Genomic DNA, 21,458 nt, shown 5'->3' on the forward strand with positions numbered 1-21,458 from the left:
TCCCTTCAGCATCGTTAGAGAGATGCTCTCAGCACAGGAAGCTGTGTACAGTGCTGTCCTGGTGCTGTGAGACCTGTGTTCAGGTTTCCTATTACAAGATCAGCAAGATGTGAAGTAGGACTCCTTGAATATGTAAGCCATTAACACAGTACAGATTGCAAGGTTTGATGAGCTTTAAACAAGGGACAAACATAACTTCCTAATTTTTATGCATGCAATTATATATGCGATTGCTTCCATACTGCAAGGGGGAGGGATCAAATCTATAGAAAACATTTACTAGGGCCACAACAAGCAATAGCTACTGCTACAATGCTTCCCACAGATCAGTGTTCTAACACAAGAAAAAGCTAAGAAAGCCTTTTTTTTTTTTTTTTTTAACATGACTTTTCCCATTTTTTCTAAGTATATGGTGTTCTACCATAACTAGTACTGTAAAGCATTATCTCTGGATTTTTTTCTTTCTTCTTCGAAAGTGTTTTTCAAAACACACTGCATGAAAGAAGCTCTGCAAAAACGCCTCGAATTGTTTATCTTAAAAATGTGACTGTTTTCCAATCGCAGTAAGAAAAAGTACGTTAGGTGGCCATTATTATTTTGTCTTCTCTTTTGATAAATAACTGACTCTCTATGGTAACTACAAATGACTGCAAGGGCATAGAAAGAATCAAAGCACAGAAAACACAACCTTTCTAAGTTCTACCAAGAGCAAAAGGAGATTGCACTCAACACTGAATGACGTTGCTGATGATGTTTCCACATTCATTCCCATGTCTCATTTTAGAATTCTGACTTAGCTATGAAGAGTGTTTTGAAGCATATATTGACAGCTTGCAAAGCTGGGCCAAATTTCCTGATAAAACAGCCCCAACAGTGGATTTGGGTATTTCAAAACTGTTTCAAAGCCATTTACAATGGATTCTGTGAAGCTCAGTTATAGTATGCAAATGTTTTCTCACCCTAAAAAAAAAAAAAAAAAAAAAAAAAAAAAAAAAAAAAAAAAAAAAGCAATTGAAATCCTTTTTAGGTGCACACTTAAATTCAGTGATCTAAAGATAATGGAGCAAATCTCCAGCTGGTTTAAAATGTCAGCACTTCAACTACTTCAATGGAGCAATGAAAGTCCACATCAGTTCAGGATGCCCCTCTTAACACATAAAAATGGTCATGAATGGGGCCAGATCAGTGTTCAGCTCTGCTGACATGGGAGGACCCTTCTGTTACATTCATCCAAGCGTAACTTTTGTCTCAATCCCTTAAAAACACAGCATTTCAAAGGGAAAATGGAAAAGGTGTTTTCAAATGAAAAGTGGTTGCTACCTGAGTTATCTGCAGATACAGCAGAAGATCAATGAGAGAAAGACAACAAAGGTGTCATTCAAATGAGATGCGTAAATATGAGGCTGAGCACTAATTAATTACATTTGTGGAGTCTTTACCTGCCGTAGCCTCTGTATCATTGTGAAGTCTGTTTGCTTTCAGTTACTTTCTTTGTTTGATGACATTTAACTAATAAATACATTGACGAATTGCAACAGCAAATGCCACCCGTTTATCACAAAAACACAAAGTGCTCGTGTTTCTGATACGGTGAAGTTAAAGGATTTTTCGTTGTTGTTTGAACTTCCAGTACTTAACAAAGGAAATAATATTGCTTTCCTGGATAAACTTCCTGATCTTTATTTTAATTTTCAGTGAACAAACAGCTGCAGAATAATGTGACTTAATGAAGCGTTTCTAATAAAATACTGCATAAGTTAAAAGAGGGATGCAGAGCTGCTTGCTTACCAATAGTTGCATCATTTGGAACAATTTTTCAAGATGGGGATCACATTTTTCTGCAGATGAGTATTAAGTAATGTGACTTTTCTGTCTTCCAAAGCCAGTGATTTCCTTTAACATGGATAACGGGTTCACAGTTTTCTATTACTTATTAATAGTAAGTAAAACACACAATATAATTAATGCATCATACTGCTCATGCACTATTTATGCTTTACACAGGTTGGTGAGTAGTAATACAGCCAGCAATAAATTTATGTGCTAAGATGTTCAGATCCAAAAAGACTCCACAGTACATTTTTTTCTCACCAGAAACATATAGCCTGCATTTGTAAAGAGGTCCTTTATCAAGCCTGTCATCACCTGCCACGAAATTATGAAAGTTCTTGGTTGCTGCATGTTTTTCTTCTGCCACAATTCAGTGTAAAGTATTATTTGCTCTATGTAAATCTAGACAGGGTTCAATGAATCATCACTTTGCAACTTGCCAGTAAAGCAATCTCCAACATCCATCTGTAGACACATCTATTTACTTCCGTGCAGAACTAGTTATTCATGTATTCCCTACTGGAATTACCAAGTGCCTTGCAAGAACCTACACACAAAGCTGAGAACACTCTGCTCATAGGAGGAGATGGGAAAAAGGTTACCTCATGTATCCAACACGATAAAAGACACTGCCACGTTACTCATCATTCTCTGATTATAACAGTATGACAGGAATCAAGATTTTATCTCAAAGTCAGCCATTACCAGCAGCCTATACAAAATTAATAGCACGTTTTTGAGAACCCCCTTACGTTCAAACAACATATGAAGCACTGAATAGTAACGCTGAGCTGCAATCAACCAGTGGAGCAAAGCTTTCCTCTAAAATTACAGCACTTGGAGAGTTTACATTTATAACAGTGACAGTACCGTAGTTTGGGGAATTGGGACTCCGTGAAACCAAAAAACACACAGCTTTTAACATCGCCTCAGCAGCATCGGCTCTCCCCAATAAATTTTTAATAATGAAATTTCTATGAATTACTTTCCTACTGTTCATCACACACAAAATAATTTAGAGGCAACCGGTATGAAATGACTGCGCAATTACTGTGGGAAAAGCACCATCGATGTAACCCTTTGCCACCCCTGATAACAACGCCTCCATGTGCACTTTCCCAACTTCAGCTGAGCTGCACTCCCTATGCTACTGAATGACTCCTTCATGTGTACTCCGTGCTACACAACATAATCTTAATACATCAAATGGACTTCACTTAGATCAGCCCATAAAGTAGCTCTAAAGTATTAAACATGTGGCGGGCTGAATGCTAATGTCTGGAACTACTCGGTGAAACAGAGAGACCGGATAGCAATTATCATTTAGTCAATAGTAATTTAAATGCATCCAGCGCTGCCAGAAGACCCCAAGACCTCGAATGTTTTATGGGGCTTCTAGGGATAGGGGTTGAGTGTGTTTATTATTCCAACTGAGGGTTCTCCAGGAGCTGAAGCACTGTTCTTTGAATGCAGAGCCGAAGTCGACCGGAGGTGAGTGGGAGCAGTGAAGTGCTCAGTGCTTTGCAAAAATACTGATTATCTCAGAGCAAATGCTGCAAACAGACAACTGTAACTACACATTTAATTTAAAATGCTTCAAGCAATGATTTTTAACTCCTGGGAAGAATGAAGCACACTGCAGAGATGTGCCTGACAACTCCTAACTGTGCAGAGTAGGCTATTTATCTGTATTCTTTGCACAGATTAGGGTATCCGATAGTACAGTTCAATGGGAACACCACGGATTACATTAAAACTTTGCCTTGCAGAGCCATGAATGGCATGGTGCAAGGGGAAAGCCTTTTCACTGCGGAATACAGAGCCTGTAACATTCAATGGTAAACGAGTTCACTGAAACGGAAGGGAAGCAAGGACAAGACAGGCTTCGTACCCTGCACCACAACTTGAGGAGCGTTATAGCAAAGAGGAAACGGAGCTACGAACCATGCCTTGAAAGCCCGTTTTTGTAAACGGTTCAAAAACAGACTGAGGGCTGTTAACCTCCGCCTGAAGCCGTCCGCTGCCCAAAACCCCGCGTCCTGGGGGTGCAGCGAGCCCCTTCCCCACCCACACGGCCGGGCTGACAGACCGGTGGGCTTCTCAAAACTGTTTAGTTCACTAAAACCAACTCCAATTACAACCAAAACCTCGCAGTTCTCCCGCCGGAGCGGCGAAGGCGGCTCCCTCCCAGCCACGCTCCCCAACTTTCGGACAGTGGGAGGGAGGGAAGGAGGCCGGCATCGCCCCGAAGCCCGACCCGGCCCCGCGGCACCTCCCGGCCCGGCGCACGGACACCGCTCGCTCCGCTCACACCTACCTGCGGCCGCTCCGCACTGCTGGAAGCACCCCGCGCTCGGCCGCCTCCCGTCAGCGGGGAGCTCCGGCCTCAGCGCCCGAGCATCGCCGGTACACGGCCCGCGGCATGGAGCGGCTCCGCGCCCGGCTCCTCGCCGCTCGGTTCAGCCTCCCCGGGAGAAAGCAGAGATCCGACGGGGTGATGCCGCTGGGGGTGTTAAGTGCGTGGGGAAGGAGGGGAGACTCGAAATATTTCTCGTACACGATTTCAGAGTATTAAAAAAAGAAAAGAAAAAAATAATAGAAGTATAGGGATTCGCTGTCGGATAAGCAGCGGGTGAGGAAGTCCTGCAGCCCGGTGCGGCTCTGTCGGTCCGTGCGGTCCCGATTCAGCCCCGGCGGCAGAAGATGGGAGGAAAACCCGGCGCGTCCTGCAGCGATCCCTGCGTTACAGCGGCGCTGATTGGCCTGCCCGCCCCGCACGGCGCCGCGTCCCCCTCCTGCTGCCTCCTTCTCCCTCTTGGGAAAAGTAAACAGAGAGAGAGGGCTTCACCTGCAGCAGCAGCAGCCGCTGCCTGCGCACTCGGCTCCGCACCGCGCAGAAGCGCGGAGGGGCCCCGGGGCGACACGGGCAGCCCCCAGAGCGCCGTGCCGGGGATGGGGGACGCCCGTCTCCTCCCAGCCGCGTGTCTGCTCCGTGTGTCTCCTTCCCGCTCGGTCCCGCGGCTGTGTCTGAGCTGGGAGCGCTCCGCAGCAGCACCCGCCGCCTACCCAGTGCCCGCGCACAGCGGGGCTGAGCCACCGCCCCACGTGCGGCTCTTCCTCCTCTTTCGTCCCCTCCCCTCCAAACAGCGGGACTAGGGGCTGCCAAGTTTCACACGCGCACACACGTGGCCACCGGAAAGGAGCGGATCCCCGCCGTGCCGCACTCCCCCGGGACCCCGCTGGGCCACGGCCTGGCTGGGGACGCGGGGCCGGGCAGCGTCCCCGCGAAGTGAGCGGGGCTGCAGCCGGGGCAGGAGCGGGGCAGGGGCAGGAGGGAGGCGGCGGCGCCGGCAGCCAAAAGCTGGACTGTGTCTCCCTCCAGAGGGAGTCGGGAGGCACTTACGACGGCTCAGGCGGAGGGAAAAGCCGGACTTCCCCCAATGGTGCCGGTGAGCCCGTTCTCGCCGGCCTGGGAGACGGCAGGTGGTTTTATTAGGGGTCAGACCCCGAAGGACTCTCCTCCTTCTGCCTACCTCTGTTAACGGCCACGACAGCTGGTTGTTAGAGGGAAGCGCTGGTCGGTGAGGATAAGGAAAAGCGCAGCTTGCGTCCTTATTTCAGTGTGGTTTGTGCTGTTGAAAAAAAGGATGCAGGGAAGTGGAGAGAGCCAAAGGGTGTTCATTAATTGCAGTAATATCAAACACAGGGTCAGATTCTCAGTTTTCTCCCACAATCCTTGTCCATTCCTAGGTTGAATGGAATGATTGTGTGCTGGGTTAAGAAGCATTGATTTACTTAACCATCTATCGTGGGGTTTTTTATTATTATTACAATCTGAATCACCTATCTTCATGGCAAATATTTGGAAAAGAAGCTTTTGTTGAGCCTTTAGCTGTCGGCACATCTAGTATGATGCTGATGGTCAACCATGTGAGGAACAAAAGAAGGAAGCAATACCCCAACTGTTATGGTCCGTGATGGAGGTTTTCTGTGTAAGTAAGGATCTGTAGAATGTTTGAACGTAGTGTTATTTTATTTTATTTTATTTCAAAGCAAATGAAGCAGATCTGGAGGCCCATGCAATCAAAAAGAGGCAAAAATAAATAAAGAGAGAGCTTAATTCTCACTGCCTCACACACAAATAGGACAGGGCAAGCTAAAAGTAGCTTGGCATACAGTTGTCACACCCACAGTTGAGGCAAGCACTGTAGCACACAAGGCTGCAACCTCTAGCCAAGTGAGAAGGCCCATGGTTATAAGGACAAAAGTGGTCTTACTCATTGGAAACTGTTAAACTAACATCACAATTTCACAGAATCACAGAATTGTAGGGGTTGGAAGGGACCTCTAGAGATCATCGAGTCCAACCCCCCTGCCAAAGCAGGCTCCCTACACCACTCTGCACAGGTAGGCATCCAGGGGACCCATGTTGGTAACTGTGTTTCTGCATCTACAAAGGGCTAAAAATATTTCAGAAGAGACTGAAACAACTAAGACCATGCTGCAATCAGCAGTATCATTTCAGTACATTGAGCAGACCTAGGGCAGTGTGAATCCACAAGGGCTGGATGCTCCTTTCCAACAGTGCAAAATGGCCACGGAGCCTGAATAAATAACAGAATGGATATCCGTTACTGTTGCATGGGCCAGTGTAGGACCACAGATATTGCTGCTGGATTAAAAGCAGCCACATAACGCCTAAAGTGCAGCTGTTGCACTTTAGACATAGCTAACACCTTGTAATTATAGGAGCACACAGATCTATGTTAGCTGCTTTTATCATTACACTCATGTTGACAGAGTATAGTGAGACCAGACAGTGTTTGGCAGTTTCATGCTGATGTCCTGCTGTTACAGGAATCAGGAAAACACATCTAGATACACACAACTACTGTAACCAAGTTAACACAAACAAGTCACATGCAAAAAAAAGAGAAACAGAAGGGAAAGCAACAGATAAGAGGTGTTCCACTTTGGAAAATGTAATCATTCTTTACAGTGTGGTGTTGTGGCACATGGGCAGTCATTCCTGTGTGCTGCCACAGTATGGCCAACGTTCCCAGGAAGAGCTGAAATGATCCATTGCACCTTTGCAGTACAGCTGGCTTTGCAGATGCTTACTTAGTAAGGCTGACTCATCTCCAAAGGTGCATTTGGGCATGCTGCACATACACTATATGATAAATCTACCATTTTCTGGAAGTACCAGATCGGCAGTCTTTATGCTACACAGCCTCTATTTATATCCTTCTGACTGGAAAATCCCCAACAGAATTCTGTGGCCATAGAACACAACACGGTTACAGAACACAACTATTATATGAATGTCCTTTCTTGCTTTAGTTTTTGAGTTAGTATCACTACATCTTACTTTTCTGGCTCTTCTACACACTGAAAGAAAAGCATAAAGCATAAAAATGGGCACTGGTTCTCACAACAGGTGTAATGTTTGGAACAACTTCAGTATTTCTATTTCAAGTTGAACAGCACAGCATTAAAAAAAAGAGGAAAGTAAAAAGTTATTTCAGAATGTGGCAGTTGCATATATGTTGATTTAGTATGCTTTTACATACTGATTTTACTCAGAGGCATGCATGTTCTGAGCTGCTGAATAGAAGAAATGATCATTTTGGTGGATGTGATGATTTTACATGTAAGAACTGATGACTTCCCTGGTGTCTACCAATAATTTTGCTCTTTTGTCCTTACCATGAGATCATTCCACTCCTATCACTCACCACGCAATTGACTTAAACTTGAAATTGACTTAAATTAACTGCAAGTGCCAGTGACAGCACTGTTAGTTTCTCTGTTTCTCATTTGGTACATAAAAATATATTTTATATGGGCCAGATAGAAAGCATTTTCCTGTATCCTTTTATTGTCACCCCCTAATCTGGAGAAGAAGCATTCAACTTGTCCACCAGCATCCACAGGGCTTTTTCTGTAAAGGGGTTCTCTAGACAGTGTCAAGTTTGTGCTGTTGCATTTGAGTTATTCTGTACCAGGTGCTGGACTTGCATTTGTCTTTGTCAGAGTTGAAGAGAACTCACTTCTCCAGCCTGTTTCGATTTCTCTGAGCACTGGCGCTGCCCTACAGCCTATTGACTGTTCCCCCACCTCAGTGTCACCTGCTGAGAGTGTTTGCCACTCTGTCATGCAGGATGTTAGGGAGGGCTGTAAGCACATTGACTCCAGTATTGAACACTGAGAAATGCCATGATGACTGGCCGCTGCTCGTTAAGCCTGCCACTTCAGCCAATTTGCACCCTTGTTATAAGCCAGTATCACGTTATAAGCCATCCAGTATGTATTTGTGCAATTTGGCTACAATAATTTTATAGTAGATGTATGGGAGATTGGTAATCACAGCCTGAACCTCTGATTAATCAGCTGAGGCAAGTGTGGGGTCAGCTGTGAGAGCACAGATGAGAGTGATGTAACTGTGGTCCCGTAAGGGGTGGAGTTCGACTCCAACCCCTCTGAGTCCTCATTTAAGGACTGACTCCCACTGAGGCAGCATCTCTTGGAGACTGCTCACCAGTGAGGACTGCCCCAGCTTCTTCAGCCAAGGCACCACCACTGGTGAGTTTTCCTTTACTTATTCCTTCTGTACATTTGCTACCATCTGTTATTAACAATCAATACAGTAGACCATGTCAAAAACATTAGTAGAGGAAAGATAAGCATCCACTGTGCTCCTCTTCCCTACACAGCCAGTCATTTTGGTGAAGAAGGAAATCAAAATTAGTAAGTAATTATTAATTAGTAATTATCAAATTATATATAAATTAGTAAAAATCAAATTAGTAAGACACACTTTGCCTTGTTGAATCTACAGTGACATTTCCAGATCACCTTCCTGGCCTTTCATATGTGTGGAAATGGCTTCCAGTGGAATTTATTTCGTAACTTCCCTGGGATACAAGTACAAGGGATGCTCCATAAGTAATGCCTCCTGTTTTGTTATGTTGGCTCATAACATCAGAAACAGATGGTGTTGTGGCAGTAGAGGCTGAACCTTCCCATCGATACTCCATTCCGTTTTGTTGCCATGTGGCAGATGGTAGCAGAGGGGTAGTCTGACAAAACGGCATCTGACATGGAAGTGCATCTGAAGCTAAGGTGTGGTACTGAGTTCCTCTGTAGAGAAAAATTGCACTCATTAGCATTCATTGACACTTTCTGAATGTTTATAGAGACCAAACAGTGGATGTGAGCATGATGAGGTGAAGGGTGGTACATTTCAGCAGTGGCAAAAGTGACATGAAAGACAAACTACTTTCTAGATGGCCATGCAGATTTTTACCAACACAGCAAGCAGGCTCTTGTTCATCACTGTCAAAAATGCACTGCTAATGGTGGTGACTATGTTGAAAAAATAGCGTTCTGTAGATGAGAATTTGTCTATCAAATAGTATTATTGCCCACTCCCCCAGTGCACTTGGATGCACCTGGTCCCACAGGTACATTTTCTTAAGAGGGCCCTATTCGCCTTCCCCTATCACAGATGGTACTGTACTCCCCTAAACTCATCTGAAAAGCAGAGTTAAACAAAGATAAAGAAATCCTAGGATGAATACTGTTTGCCTGACCTACCGCATAGAGTATCATGCAAAAGGATCTATCTTCTTAAGCTATTTCATCAGAAAGAGCAAAATCCCCCAGGCTGTAAGAACTCTAGCTATTTTGAAACATAAAGATCCTTCTTTCTAATACTTTGTAAAGCACCTAAGCTCCCTAAAGGGGAAAGATTTAAAAACCTGCGCTCCTCATTTTTCATTTGTTACCTCTTGACAAGTCACCACTGACTGTTTTTTTTTTAGGCCTTTTAAATATCATCATAAGGCACCATACTTTCTCCAGGTGTCGGAGACCCTGTGCTACCAGATTCAGCTTTTGAGTCTGGCTCTGGGAAGGCAAGTTGGGTGTTAGTATATTTTGTGTTGTGGCTCCAAAACTTTTCTGAATCTTCTTGGTCTGTATAGGAAAAAATAATCAGAAGGATTTGGGTTAGAAGTAGAGCAATATTTGACCACTCTCTCTTTTGGAAATAGACATGATGATGATACATCAATTTTATGTTGAACAAATCCTTTGCTTGATTACATTATGTATTTAATAAGCAATGTGTCTGTGCTTTATTACACTAAGAGGAACATTCCAAGGGTGAAACATAGCAGGGTGGACATAGAGCCGCTTGTACTGCACAATAAAATTGTAAATTTCAGCAAGATTAAATGTAGTGCTGGTTGCTTATTAGAGGTAAAGTAAGTGCTACTCATGAACATGGGAAAAGCCCAAAGCTACAAAACTATAGTCAGGAATAAAATGTGAGCAGTTTTTCCTCTTTTTCTTTTTTTCCAAACCATTTCTCCTACTACATCTGTGAAACATAACAGAAAATAGAAACCAGCATTAAATCAGGCATTTCAAGAAAGAAATAGGAGAGGTGGAAGGTATCCAAAAATGTCTGCCTTGAAGCTGGATTACTATATAATATAAAATATTCGTTGGCCTTGTATGCATTTGCCACTGATCTGATACAGATTAGTAGTTTCTATTCTACTTTGTCTAACCGCATCAGTTCTTGCAGCCATGCTTACAAAGAATTTTTTACCCCTGGTTAAGTGTATGTTAATTTTATTTCAACTTTGTGTTAAAGGTTGCACTATAGACAAAATGAGGGAGAAAAAAGAGCAATTTTTTTTTACATTTACAACACTGTAGGAGAGTGATGAGCTGACCTCCTTACCTGATGAGGTATTAATGTCAATTTAAAATCAATATAATTATTTCCAAAATGATGTCTTGAATTATCTTTGTGAATTAATTATATTTCAATTATGTTAAAGAAAAGAAGTGAAAGCAGACAGCTGGTCAGGCTATGAGTGGTAAAGGTAAGGAAGGACCAGGCTGATTTCACAAAATGAATCATACTTAGCTATATTCCTGAAAACTCTTTGTTGAGGGCAACATATGTTGGCAGATTTGAGAACTCATCTGCAAGAAGAATTAGGTTTCACTGTAGAGACTCGGAGTGCCATTTATTATCTCATGATGGAGCATTTTCTAATCTGCGCGGTGTCATTTTAAAAACAGGCATCACAAATTCTGGTTTAAAAAAAGATGTCAATGCATATTAGCCCAGTAATTCAGCTCCTGCACATTGGGAGATAAATTAGGGGGCTGTAAGATGCATTGTTTGTTGCAAAAACAAAAACAAAAGAGAGGAAAAAAATCACTGTGAATTTATCTGGGTTATTGTTTTCTAGAGAAATAGTGCTGTGTCTGTTTTATAGTGGAGACACAGTCTTTCAGATTATATAATACAAAGTTCTGTGAGGAAATTTAGTGAAGGGTACAGTGCATTAAGTCGAATAAGTTGTTCTGTCTCAGTATTTCATTCTGACTTAAAGTCTTTCTCTGAATTGTAACCACTTGCATTTTAATAAGGGAAGGAAAGATAAAAGAAAATTACATTCAAGAGTGTACTAGGCTTGGGTACGTGTGTTAAAAAACATTAAAAGATGCCTTAAAGGTTATTACAGACTTTGTTTTATGGTGTTTTAATGGCAAGGTTAAAAAGGCTTTATATATACATATATATATATAATTTTTCTGCAGTTTTTGTATGAACAAAAGTAGATCTTCCAAGAGTTGAGAGCAAAAGTGCCATTATTTAGAATATTGTCTGCCATATTCATTTCAGAACAGCATGAAACTGGGAGAAAAAACAAACACAGAAGTCAGAAAACTATCATCTTTAAATGCTCTGAATTGCAGACTTCAAGATGTTTTTAAAAAAAGAAGACCACTAAAGAGGGAATCTTTCTTTGGGGGGAGGGGGGTGGATAGGGGGATGGGACAAGTGGCTGTTAATTCAGAGTGGAAAGGAAATGTCTCTGATTAATGAAGAGTCAAATAAAAATCAGTTCCATATATGTAGGAAGTTACATTTTCTATTTGAAATATGTGCACTTTTCAATGACATTACAAACGTGTAGCCAGTGGATTGCATAGCAAACAGGCTGAATATAAGGCATTTCTCTTTGTGTAAATGTGAAAATGTGAAACGTGAAAGCAAACTGTGTACCTAGAGAGGATTGCTGCCACTTAGATCTCAGGATCTGCAGGGTAGGAAGTCATGCGTTGTATGAACTCTGCCTCCCTCCTTCATCAAATACAGAGCGGGAAATGCTAAAGGATGTGTGGCTTTGAGTTTTTCTGCTTTTGTGGCTGTCATTGTCTGGTTTCTTTGAAGGCAGTAAGTTTGTGCTCAGCAGTCCTTCAGATTAACCTTGCCTTATTCATGGCTCAGACTGCATGGTGGCAGAGTGCTGTGATGTCTGATACTGCTTAGAAGAGTAACTGCAAACCTCCCTCTGCTGCTACAACCGAGGCCATACTCACCTCAACGAGGAGAAATTAATAACTAGTTACCCACGTTAAAAGCCACAAATGGATTAACAGAAATGTCACCACCTGACTCCCCACAGCCCACACGCTCCCAGCTGGGGCAGTCTGCAGAAACCCTCACCCTATAGGATTGCCTTGCTTCAACTCTTGCCACCCTGCAGAGCTTCACCACCTGCAGGGTGCCCTCATGTGGCACAACATCCATTCAAACTCCCATTCCTTTTTTACTCATGAGATACAGTATAAATGGTATCTTGGCTTGGTCTTGGCTGAGACTATTGCTTCTTTCCTGAAATCCAGCCCAAGTACAGTGTATGAATGATGAGTACTAATTGGTGGAGCCCTGGGTCCTTGGGGACATATGGTCATGAGAATCATTCTGATTATCATTCAGACAAATGCTTAACCACTTATATTTTTTCTAGGACCAATCCTTTCTGTGTGTGCCTGTAGCCCAGAAATTCAATACCGACAAAGAACAAAACAAGGATTTTTACTTGTGCTCTGAAGGGCACTTACACATAGCAGCTGCAGTGACATTCAGGGATGCTGCTATTTGGCACCTGGAAATGGGCTCGTTGCTCAGAGCTCTGCATAGACAAACTTGCTTTCCCAAGCAGCTCAGAGGTATCTTGGACAGAGATGCACAAAAGGCACAGCCTCAGAGACAGAGACTCCACTGCTGCTGCTAGAGCGATAAACCCGCTGTGTAAATCTTCTTTGTTTTCCTCCCACTTTAAGCTCCATGACAGATCCGCTGTTCCCTGCCTGACTCCAGAATTACCTCATTATCCCCAAGTGCCCTCGTTTTCGATGGCGCTAAGCACCCACAAATGTCGGAGGAGCCCGCAGAGTTGTGAGAATGGGGAATTTCTGAGGAAAAAGAGGAAAAAAAATCAGGGCAAGTACAGCAATTGGCAGATTTTGCCGCTAGATGTCAGTAGGCAGAACACAGACCCTGTCCACTGCCTTACAAAACCTTGAAAAAGGACGTACCCGTTCTTCTGTTTTTCTTTCCTTCCCCCCTCCTCCTCTCCTGGCACATATATGCACATACACACAGAAAGAGAATCATCTTGGGAGCATTTCTTTGTGGTTTGTTTTGTGGGGTTTTTTTTCCACTGTAGCCTTACACAGATAAAAAGCAGGAGATCTAATAGCCAGTTAAGCTCGAGGTGACATATCAAAGAAAAAGAGTTGTCTAAAAGTTGAAGTTGCTAAACAAGCTGAATCGTAACAAGTTCTGTGAGCTGTGGAGCTAATGAAGTCTGGTTTCCTATGGATTTTGCCTCATGGCTGATTGAAGCTTTTCCTATTCTGGTGAACGTCGTATTTTCTCTTTTTCCCTTATGGTTGATTGAAGCTTCTCCTGTGCTGGGGAACTTCGAATTTTCTTTTCCTTGTGTAAGGGTGGTCCCAAGGGGCAGCCTTTCAGAGCTGCATTTGTGGCATTTCTCTCTCCTTTCCAGGCATCTTATTGTAACTGAATTCTTTTAAGACTGCTACACGTTTCCCATATTTTGCTCATACCAGATGGGGTTCCAAAATACACAAAGTTTGCTTCCATATGAAACCTAGCAAAATGAAATGCAATCACTTAAACACATGGATTTATAAGACCAGTTACTTTATAGAATAACTCATCTAGAGTTACTTAACATCTGAACTTATATTGGCAATTTCAGTGAATTCATGGAATATGCAGAAATGTGCCTGATTGGCCATTTAGTCTTTGTGATGAAACCATAGTTCTTACCACTGTGTGTTAGTCTTCTCCTTTTGTTCTACACCAATAAACAAACAAGCAGATTGCATGAAATATAATCCTTTACCCCAAGTTTCCATATTCCTCCAGTGCAGTGAAACAGGCAGCATTGATAACAGTTTGAAAGAGTAGATGGGCCTTCTCACAGAGCGTATTTACTCCAGCTAAACTCCAGAATTTCGACAATGATTCCATAGAGAATAAGATTAAATGCTCAGCACTTTTCTCTTTTTGCAAGCTTATGCTTACTCCAGCTCTTTTTGATTGTATTTTTTCTATGTTAAATTAATGAGCTTTGCTTTATTATCCTATCACATTTTAAGCTTTGATTAGTCTAGCTCTTAAAATGTACATAAAATGATTTTGATTTTATGAGCTATTATTTAAATGATCACCTAAAATTAATCCCTTTGTAGTGTGAAGCTGTTTTTGTTACATTACAATGGTTGCTTATCCTTCCTGACCTGAAATTATATGACATCATAAAAATTTAGCAACAGATTTGAAAACTAAAAGGAAATTTTATGAAGCAGGAATGATAACCACGCAGACTCATCTATACTAGTCTATAACAATGACCCCTTCTGAGCTATTTTTACAGAAAGAGGTCAATGCTGTGAAAAGATAGAATGTATCTAAACTGGTTTTTGCATGACTGATATGTTAAATTTTTTTTTTGTATATTTAAAATGTCATCCTCAGCAGACGGGTTCATAGTCATTTCAATGTGTTGGTATGATGACCCTTGTTCAGTAGCAAAGTCCATGCACCTTATTGATTTCCCGGGGTTAGATTTGCATGTTTTCTAGGTAATATGTTGTGGTTTTTTAGTAGCGTGATAACATCTTAATATACTCTTTCTACCCTGGAATAGTATTTGCTTTCTCAGATTACCTCCACTCTGTCACTTCTGTCTCAGCCCAAGCTCTCTGTGTCATGGTAAGCCTGTTCTTCCTTTTTACTCTCTTGCCATATTGTCAATACTGAAGGTACTGTGGGATAAGGGCAGCTTTCATCCCAGAGTCTGCCATTCTTCCAGGATAATCCAGTACTCTCATTACATGACGTGCATTTTTTGAGGTCAGTGGATTCGCTCAGTAACTGGAGACATCTGAATTCGATCACAAATGCTGACTGAGTATATGAATTTTTAATGCCATAGCTTAACATAAGACAATATTTCTCAAGTACTTACACAAGTTTCCAAATGCTCGCTCTAAGGAAAATTCAAACTAGCTCATTCAAATTTTCTCAGCACATTAAAAGCAGCTTCCACACCTGCCCCATTTCCATTCCTCAAACTGGAAAACAAGTGGACAAGAAATGGGGGTTTCCCAACACAAACTGAAACTAAGTGCTGTTGGGTTGTCACAGATCAGGAGGAAAAAGTAAACAGGATAACAAAATGTGTTTTTTTCCTCCTGTAAGTGTGATAAGATAAGCTATGTTTCCTTCACCAGTCCACACTGATGGAAAGCAGACAAGTATAGTGGTTTTCTAAGGTGTGAAAGCCCAGGCCTTAAGGTTACCTCTGAAACACAGGCCACACTGACTTATACCAAGAAAATGACTGCAGTTGAGAAGGCTTTCTTAGATTTACAGAAGTCGAAGGGGTCTGGAGGCCATGACTGACCTGTCACAGGGCCTGCTACAGGGCCAGGTGCTTCTGGTGGCTGTGCCACAGCTGACCCATGGGCATCCTGGCTCCTGCTGCTCCTGGCTCACTCCTGCACTGCAGAGGGCTTGTCCTCTGCCTTCACTGTCCCAGAGCTCTTCTAAATCACCTTTCTGGATTCACCTCCTCAAGAGGAAAAAAAAAAAAAAAAAAAAAAGCAAAAAAAAAAAAAAAAGTTTTATGTATTTATTTGAAGATCTTCATAAATTCAAACTGAAAGAACTTAATTTTACACAGTTTGCTGTCAATCAGCAATCCTTTTATTACGTTACAGGTTGAAGGTCATCCCAAATGTCACCAGTAAAATAATTATGTCTGTATTTGAGCAAGGCATATGAGTCTGACCTAGACTGACTGACCACGTCTTGAAGTACTCATGCTTCCTTTTTCAAGGAAAGTCTTGAATAAATGACAACATTTACATTAAACTCCCAAATATGTCTATATTTCCAATGCTAATGTGTCATTTTTTTAGATAATTTGTATTTATTTTAGCGTTAGCTAACAGAAACAGAAAATTGCAACACAGCTTTTCATTGTCAGAAGCAAATAGAAGTGGAAGGATATGCTTTATCCCAAGTGCAAGATTAAGATGTATATTGGGGTTAAAGACTCCAAGTCACTGACATATGTAATGTACTAAAATAGGTGTCCAAACTCTTCCTATGACATATATCAAGGAGTCTAGCTACACTAGTTATCACATACTCGATGCCAGACTTTCCCCTTCCCACCCTCACCTTCCTTATAAGTCCTTAAGCCTGTTCCTTCAACTTGCTTTCCATCCTAGACTGGCCATATGCGTTGTAGGAAGTAACTGAGATTTTAGTTCTTCTTGAGAACACTGTGGCAATGTGAGCCCAAGACAGTGTTAGCAACAACAAAAAAAGAAGTGTCAGGGTCTTTTCTTGTATATCTGCTGCTCAGTGTAGGTACATCTACAGTACATTAGGACTACAACACTCATTCTCTCTTTTACAGCGGGATTTCCTCTACTGAATTTATTGTGTAGGTACAGCAAATGCTCCTGGATATTTAAACCCTTAGACATTCATCATTTAGCCACCCAGCAATTGGGAAGTGACACGGCTTATGATATTCCTACAGCTAACTAGATATTGAGAGGTTTATTTTAGGCCAAAATCACAGACAATTAAAGCTGAAGAAGCCTGCCAAGTACCCAGTGATGGATCTGATTCAGTGTTTTAACTCCCTCCTTATTCTCCTTTCACATTCCCACAGAAAATGCTTTTCCTCTCCTAATCTTTACATGTAAATCCCAAATCTGCTGCAGTCCCAGTGTCCAGGAGACACATTCCCAAACAGTGAGCTAATGCCCAGGGTCCTCACATATTACCTGACCTCTTCCATAATTCAGTATGCCCCTAGAACATTCTCTGTGTAAGTCCAGTCAATCATACAGTGAGACTCCTAGTTCCATCATATGGACAACATCAGGAACATCACAGTTTCAGCACACAGTAAGGTCTGCACAGTTCCATAAAAATCCCCTTTGCCCCTAAAAACAGCCCTTACCACTGCAGTACCTGGGTTGGAGGCTGGAATTAAACCCCCAGCAGGCAGGAGAAGAGCACTGTGCCCAGAGTCAGCGAACATCCCCGGGATGAAGCCAGTGAGAAAGAAAACTTGAAATAATTGTGTGTAAGTGTCTCATATTTGACACATTTAATACCTACTTAGATCATGACTCTTCATGTTTGATTCTAGGCAATTTAAGGTACTTCCCATGCCATGGGCTTCTAAAACCTCTTTGTGTCAGTTCTACACAAATATTTTAAAGAGGCCCAGGACATGACCTTGATGCTAAGCCTAAGTACTATACTTATGGATTCTCATATTTCCCCCCTAAAATAGCCCTTAATACCTTTATATTTCACATCATTCAATAACTACATGTTTTTAAGTGCATCTAATAAATAAGACCTAGGGAACCAAATGTCACCTTGAATGATTTCAACATATCAGTTCAAATGTGTATTACTTTACATAGTTGGCAACCTATATTCTTTTTCAAAATGTTCAATTAATTCACCATTTAACTCAATTTTTCTGCAAACACAGCAGCTAAATGTCCTTCTCCAAACACAGACAACCCTACAGAAAAGGCTACACTGTGGGTGTCCAATCTTTTGACTTGCTTGGATCACACTGAGTGAACAGAAATTGTCTTGGGCTAATTCACAAAGGTCAGTCCAAAAGTAATGCCTCCTATTTATTTCCATGGAAACTACAATGGATACAAAGAGCACAATAACACTGATAGAGAAAAATCTCAGCTACAAAACATTGTTTTTCAAAAGCAAGCACCATTAGCTATGCACTTTTGTGAGCAATGCACAAAAGCCTTCATGTCCTGATCATAAACATCTGCACTATCAGAGGTGACCCAATGTCACTGTCACCACTGCTGAAATGTCACATCCACTGGTTTGTCTCCTTAAATGTTCAACAAGTGGCAATGAATGGCAGTGTGTGCCATTTTTTCCCACATGGAAAAAGTCAGCGACACACCTTTGCTTCAGATGCACTTCCATGTCAGACACCACTGTGTCAGACTGCCCATCTGCTGCCATCTGTCACACAGCAATAACACATAAGAGAACACTGGTGGAGAGGTTCAGTCTCTACTGCTATACCACCAACATCCACCTCTGACATCATGGGCCAATATAATAAAACAGGAGGCATTACTTTCAAAACAGACTTTATAAAATATAAACTACAGTTCATATATATAAATAACTTACTTTTGCCCTTTATAGTTTTTATTTAAAAGAGAGAGAGAGAGAGAGAGAGAGAGAGAGAGAAATGCAAAACTTGTGGGTTATGTGACCTTATTTTTGTTTGAGCTGGGCTAGGCCATTTGGCAGGGCAAAGCTGCAGTCGCAGTAGGAGGCAGATGGTGCAAGTACAGGGATGGGCTGCATTGCCAGCTGTGCAGGGCCACATGAGGTCTGTGGGCACTGGCTGGATATGCCTGGGCTGCACCATCTTTGTTGGAGCTAGTCCCTTTGCATGTTACCACTCTCCAGGTCTTTTTGTAATTTAGGGAGTGAGAATACTTTATGAGAAACAATAGAGGTTAAAAAAAAAAGTTATTATGAAAGTTATTAGTTAATAATTCTTTTTCCCAGTGGATAATTCTACAAACAAAAGTTACTTGTATCGTGTTCAAAGTTTCTCTCGCAGGTACTAAAAGTAAACATATTATGAAAGGGTGTAATTTCATTTGTTTTCCAGACTGCACAGGCTAGTTCCTAACTTAAGCTTACCTTTTAAGGTTGTTCACATGTTTATGTAAGATAACTTTGACTGTTCTTCCCTATATTTTTTATTTAGAACTAAAGTGATACATAGTGCCTTTTCAATTAGGAGTACTGACCTGAATTTATCAGGCAGCAGCCTAATGTCACCTTCATCCTTCAGAAATAACTTATTGGCAAATTTAAATCACTTCCACCCAGAAACAGCTTCCAAGCTGATATAAATGATGATCACTTTCTGATTTCTCTGAAGTTTATTATAAATGAATGTTAATATAGCTTATAAAATCAAGAGCACTGCAGTCCTCATCAAATAATACTGGTGCAAAACACTGAAACACTACATAAGCCAGTTTTATTAACAAAACAAAGCAAGTGAAACCACTATTCCAGTTATCCTGGCAATAGACTTTTTCCCAGAAGACAATATTTTTCAGGAGTGTTTAAACATTCAAAGACAGAAAAGAGGAGATATTTCATTCTTTTGAAAGGATCATTAATGATTGACAGAAAAATAATGTCTTTATTTTTTAAATGCATAATGAGTTTCTGATAGAAATAATACAGACACTGAGATACCATTACTTCGTTACTTCTGAATTATTCTGACAGTGCTTGCTACTTTTCAGTATTATATTTAAGTCTCAAAATTCAGAAGATGCATGTAGTAGCACTGACCTCACCAGGCTTAGCTACCTAATAATTTAGTCTCTAGGTTCCTTTCAGAAACAACAGTGAGACACCTTCAGACAGAAGTTTATCTCCCCATAAAACGGAGGCTGTTAATCATCTTTTAGAAGAGGCTCTGTCTCTGTTGACTAATGAAGGACCATATTCAATTAGCTCAGACAAGACACTAGCATTTAGGTAATAAAGTCTTAGTTTATCATGTACAAGATTCATCTGATCTCACTTTACTACCTAAAGATTGAGTAGTATCTAACTTATTAGTATAATACTTAGAGCTAGGGGAGAGGGTTTAATAAAATGTTCATTCTGCTTCGTGCCCTTTGACTTAATTGCAAACATTTCTGTGATTATTTCTGTTAAAAAATAAAAATGGATTACATTAGATTAAAATCCAGCTGCAACCAAGACTATTCACAAAGCAAGAGAAAGCATTTGTTCCCAGTAACCAGGTAACGCCCAAAAAACCAGGTAAGATAGACAGAGAAATCAGAAGAAAGACACAGAATACATTAGTACTCCAGCTAGGAACAGAAGCCAAACTCCTGCCTCCCTTCCCAGGTGTCTATCAATATGACCACAGTGCAACCATCAGGCAGTACACAAAGGTGTCTTACAATCATCTGAAGTAAACAATATGTGCAAGACACTATAAGAGATGTCTATATTTAAATCTACATCTGTATCTATGTTCATGTCTGTATCTAAATCTATATCTATGTCCATTTCTAGCTTTAGATCCTATCTGTACTTGTAACTGTATCTGCATCTCTCTATAGATATCATGTAGTTAAGCTTCAGAGTCCCTGCCAACCAGTGAACAGATAATGACAAAAGGTATTCAAGCTTGTCCAATGTTTCATGGAATTGGCATCATAATTTAAATCAAGGTTCAGCGAGTGCTGCAAGTGTGCTGAAGTCAGATATGAATCAGCATCATGTATAGCTTAAAAATAAATAAATAAATAAATAAAAGCCAGAACAAGCCACTAGCACAGATAAATTTAAATAGGTATAAACTTCATAATTCAACTCAGGACAGAAATGTGTTTCTTAATTCTGTATTATTTCCTCAACTCTCTGCCTTCCAAATTTATCCCGTTTCTTTCTCTCCTTAAAAAAATGTGTATTCTCATTTCCTTCTGTCCACCACTCATCCCATGCTTCCTCATCTTCCCCCATCTTTGTTTAGCACTGTATTTTTGTTCCTATGTCTTCCCCTTACATTACACACATCCTGCTTTATCTTGCTCTTATACAACTCCAGTCCGTTGTTATTCCTGCTTCCTTGCTTATTGAAGTGTTTCAAAAGAGGCATATAATTCTACCATTAAAAAATGATAACAATAAAAAGTTAAAAAAAAATCCCATATATCCCAAAAAGTAGATCATGGAACAGAAACATCAGCGGTGGCAATGATAATTGACCACTCAGCTATCTTAAAAGCAGATTAGCTTTAGAAGTGTTTTTATCAGGCTTCTCGTCTGAAAGGAAAATTACTTATGTTGTCAATATCACTCTTTGTATGAGAGCTGTATGTAAAATACACACTTATCTGTATATTTTCTGATATATTTTCAAGCCCTATTCAGCTCTAAACTAAAAAGGAAATCCATGCCACCACCTTAGCTACAAGCACGCTACGTACAAGAGTGCTTGCTACATCACTGAGGAAAAGAATTTGAAGTCCTATTTTCTCCCTCCATAATTTCATAATTGTGGTGTAGAAGACTTAGGAAGAAAATAAAAGTGGAGAAGTGTTCATTTTTCCTGTAGTACCTGTGAATGACATTTGCA

The 21,458-nt window shown here is 41.1% G+C and overlaps 1 protein-coding gene across 2 annotated transcripts in view; it reads right to left on the bottom strand.

Moving 5' to 3' along the window:
- TAFA2 (TAFA chemokine like family member 2) overlaps positions 1 to 5,008 on the bottom strand; it is a 177,604-nt gene extending 172,596 nt beyond the window's left edge. Inside the window, exon 1 of one of the 2 annotated variants that reach the window (XR_011902857.1) lies at positions 4,148 to 4,996. The gene's annotated coding sequence lies outside the window, so the exon portion shown is untranslated. Of the gene's footprint in view, positions 1 to 4,147 lie in introns of both variants that reach the window. The other variant, XM_072329467.1, reaches the window with a different exon arrangement.
- Between the last annotated feature and the right edge of the window lie 16,450 nt (positions 5,009 to 21,458).

Source organism: Excalfactoria chinensis, chromosome 1 (genome assembly GCF_039878825.1).
Source record: "Excalfactoria chinensis isolate bCotChi1 chromosome 1, bCotChi1.hap2, whole genome shotgun sequence".
Lineage (NCBI taxonomy): Eukaryota > Metazoa > Chordata > Aves > Galliformes > Phasianidae > Excalfactoria > Excalfactoria chinensis.